This window comes from Lampetra fluviatilis, chromosome 19 (genome assembly GCF_964198595.1).
Source record: "Lampetra fluviatilis chromosome 19, kcLamFluv1.1, whole genome shotgun sequence".
NCBI lineage: Eukaryota > Metazoa > Chordata > Hyperoartia > Petromyzontiformes > Petromyzontidae > Lampetra > Lampetra fluviatilis.
In genome coordinates this window covers 7699478-7703399 of record NC_136293.1, presented here as the reverse complement: position 1 = coordinate 7703399, position 3922 = coordinate 7699478, and the positions used below count along the sequence as shown (strand labels likewise).

General features: G+C 65.0%; 1 pseudogene across 1 annotated transcript in view; it reads right to left on the bottom strand.

Moving 5' to 3' along the window:
• Nucleotides 1-1435: 1435 nt before the first annotated feature.
• LOC144937520 (cis-aconitate decarboxylase-like) overlaps nucleotides 1436-3922 on the bottom strand; it is a 13062-nt pseudogene continuing 10575 nt past the window's right edge. The window contains exons 5-8 of the transcript XR_013637754.1: nucleotides 3711-3916; nucleotides 2871-3246; nucleotides 2287-2487; nucleotides 1436-1813 (exon numbers count right to left, since the gene is read on the bottom strand). The product of XR_013637754.1 is annotated as a cis-aconitate decarboxylase-like (transcript). The remainder of the gene's footprint in view (nucleotides 1814-2286; nucleotides 2488-2870; nucleotides 3247-3710; nucleotides 3917-3922) is intronic.

The following is a 3922-nucleotide window of genomic DNA, read 5'->3' as shown; positions in this document are numbered from 1 at the left end:
GGGGGGGGGAGTATTTCACCACATTTCACCATTTTGGTCAATACGGGTTGGTGGAGGCGGGGAGCCGGACGTGGGAGCATAGACATCGAGGTTGATGTTGCTTCCCCTGCCTTCCACTGTCCACAACCCTCGCAGCAGCCGATACCACCCTCCTATCCACGGTGATCGCACATCCCAGCACTATCCAGGCTCAAGCCTGCTCAGCTCCCGGCTGAGTTGGCCGTAGACGGGAAATCGTGCACCGCGATGCCGCGGTGGATTGTGGGCCATTTATTTCGTGGGCCACACACTCTGCTGACGAGGCTCAGAGAAAACGAAGCCGGGCCACGGTTTTCGCCACGAAAACAAATACTTGCCGGGTAAAGCGTTGATCCGAGAGGCCGATAGAACTCGATGTGATTTATAGTGAAACTGCACGAATGTGTGCGCTCTCTCGCTCTCGCTTGCAATGAACACATCGGTACATTGCAGTCCAGCTCACGCGAGCAGCTGAGATGGCGTGACTCCAGCAGCTGTCGCCAGGTTGGAAATTCCCCAGAAGCCCCTCCGCTCCCAACCCAGCCCGGCCAGACCACACGCGCACTGCGGCTGTGTTGAATACTTGAGTCACACAGGGGGCATTGGGTCGCCGGGGCGGTGGGAGTGGGGGGTAGCAGAGGAGGAATTTGGTGGCGTTGACTCTCTCTGGAAGTCCCGTGCATCAATTGCACGTGCGTGTGTGTGTGTTGACTGCACTCTCCATTCCTCTTGGTCTGGGAGGCGGGTACGGTGGTGTAGCGGTCAGCGCTACGCTGCGCTCCGAACCCGGCCACCCGAGTTCGATTCCCGCTCATGGCCAACACACAGTGACGATTGTCTGAACCAGTCCTGGGCCTCCCCTAGGTCGACTCAGCCTCAATTGAGTACCTGGTGCGGTGTGTTAAAACACCGACACCGGGGAGACAAAGGCGGCCCGGTGTGGTGCTGGCCACCCACCCCCTCGCGTGCCGTTCCGGCCTTCATAGGCGCTCGCTAACAGCACTTGCCCCTACAGTCTGTTAAGGCTACACGGGGGATCTTTTTGTATCTTTTACTCCACTGCCCATTCCCCTTGGTCTGGGAGCCGGTCACGGCCAGGAAGATGAATGCATGGAGATAGACGTTGTAACTTTGAGAAGAGGCTCTCTCCTTTCCTCTCAAGTTCTCACCTCACTCACTTTCTGCTCTCCCCTTCTCCCCCCCCTCTCCCCAATCCCCCACCCCTCCCATTTGCAGGAGGCGTCAAGCAGCTACCACCCCCCCTCCCTGCCCCCCTCTCCCCACCCCCTCCCTCCCCTCTCCCCACCCCCCTCCCTCCCCCCCTCTCCCCCCACCCCCTCCCTCCCCCCTCTCCCCCATCCCCCTCCCTCCCTCTCCCCCACCCCCCTCCCTGCCCCCCTCCCCACCCCTCCCCCCCTCAGTGCAGGAGGCGGCAGATCTCGGAGGCGTCGCTCAGCTCCTCCACCCCCTCCAGCAGCGCGGCAGCGGCCGCCGCCCTCGCGTCGCCGACGCCGCCCCCGGCCGCGTTCCGCGCGAACTTCCCCAGCAGCGCCTCGCGGCCCAGCGGCCGCCGCCCAGTGGCCGAGGAAGGAGTCGCAGCGCGCGGACACCTCGAGGCCGCTCACCGAGGCGCTCGCCTCGGCGTACATGAGGGCGAAGCTCGGCACGTTGTCCCGCGGGTGCTCGAGGCGCGTCCGCTCGAGCAGGGAGCGCAGCGCGGGGCGGGGAGCGCGCGGGGGCCTCGAAGGAGGCGCGCCGTCACGGCGCCGTCCAGGAGCGCCGAGCAGCCCACGAACTGCGGGGAGAGGAGGGGAGGAGGGAGAGGGGGGGGGGTGAGTGTGGAGATGGGGGGGGGGTGTAAAGGGGGGGGGGGTGAGCCCGGGGGTGGGGGAGGCAGAGAGCCAGGGAGACGAGGAGGTTGAGCGGGAGATGCGTGCAGGTGTTGCTGGTGAGTGTACAGGTGACTGTACAGGTGAGTGTACAGGTGAGTGTACAGGTGAGTGTACAGGTGAGTGTACAGGTGAGTGTCCAGGTGAATGTGCTGGTGAACCTTGCGGATGAGTGAGCGCCCAGGTGAGTAGTACAAGCGAGTGAATGCAAGGGTGAGTGTACAGGTGAGTAGGTGAGTGAGTGAGTGTACAGGCATGTGAGTGTACAGGTGAGTGAGTGAGCGCGCAGGTGAGAGCACAGGCGAGTGAATGCAAGGGTGAGTGTACAGGTGAGTGAGTGTACAGGTGAGTGTACAGGTGAGTGGCGGCTGGTCCGCACCTGGAAGGAGTGGCGCGCCTCGTGCTCGTTCCGCCGGGGAAGGCGCGATCCACGTAGGCGCCTGCGCGGCACGTGCAGCACGAGGCTCTCGATGAGCGCCGTGTCCACGTGGCCCCCGCTCACCGAGGCGATTCCGCCTCCCGCCCAGCGCGCACCGCCGCGTCCGCCACCCAGTGCGTGCCCAGGTGCGCGGGGACAGCGCTGTGGGGGGAAAGGGCGGTGGAGGGGGCACGTGAGGTCGCGAGGTCATGGGGGCGATGGGGTCAACCAGTCCCATGCAATACTGCAGACGTCTGCGTGCGTATGATGAGAGTAGGTGCTCGCTAACAGCACCTGCCCCCACAGTCTTTTCAAGCTATGCGGGAGATCGTTGTCATTGTTACGGCAGTGGGGAACACAGGTGGTGCATCTGCCAATCATCTCAGCTGAGAGGTTCAATCCGTGCATCGGGGTTGGTGGGACGCGCGCATTTACAGTGGGCCATCTCTAAATGGATCTCCCCGCGTCCACCTCCGCCTGTCAAGAGCGTTCCTTGCGACCCCCCAGCACGAAAACTCGCCCCGTCCCCCCGCCCACCCCCTCACCCTCCACCCGCGGCCCTCACCTTGAAGGCGACGTCCTGCTGCTCCAGCAGGAGGGGGGCCCCGCCGCAGGGGTCCAGCGGGGTGCGCGGGGTCTCGTAGTCGGTGTAGAAGGCCCCGAAGCCCCTCTCGGCGAGGTCGAACATCGCCTCGTTGGCGTGGAGCCCTGAGGCCGCGAGCGCCGCCGCCTCGAGCCCCATGCGCGCCGCGTGGGCCCGCGTGCAGCGGCTTGGCCTGGGTGGCCGCGTTCGCCAGCGGGGCGCCCGCGAACGACGCCGCGATGGCGAGGGCGTGCAGGCACCGCGCCGGCTCCAGCCCCAGCAGCCGCGCGCAGCCCGCGGCCGCGCCGATCGTGCCCACCACGGTGGGGGGGTGGAACCTGGAGCAGGAGAGGGGGTGGAGGGTGAGTGTGGGTGTCGCTGTGTGAAGCTCACTGTGTGTCTGCTTGTTTGTGTCTCCCGTGTGCCTGTATCTGTGTGTCTGTGCTCGCTAACAGCACTTGCCTACTACAGTCTGTTACAGGCTATACGGGGGATCTTTGTCTGTATCTTTGTCTCAATGTGTCTGGCTCAATGCCCGTGTGTGTGTGTGACATAGGCGACCGGGCGTGGTGCTGGCCACCCACTCCCTCGCGCGCCGTGCCGGACTTCACATTAGCTCGCAAACAGCACTTGCCCCCAAGGTCTGTTCAAGGCTATACGGGGGATCTATGTCTTTGTCTCAATCTCTGTGCGTCCGTCTGTGTGTTTGCGCGCTTGCATCTCTGTGCCGGGTCGTTTGACGCTTTACGCGTCTGGCCGCCCTCTCGCCCGTCCGCCTTTGTCTCCCCACCCACCCACCCACCTCTTGGGGATGTCGTTGGCCTCGCGCGAGCAGCGCAGCAGGCGGCCTTGCACCTCGACGCCCACGAGGAACGCGAGCAGCAGCTGCAGCCCCGAGGGCTTCTGCCCCGCGGGCGCCGCCTCGGCCGCGGCGAGGAGCGCGGGGAGCAGGGAGCCCGACGGGTGCGTGGCGGGGTGCCACGTGTCGTCAAAGTCCATCGCGTGGATCTGGCC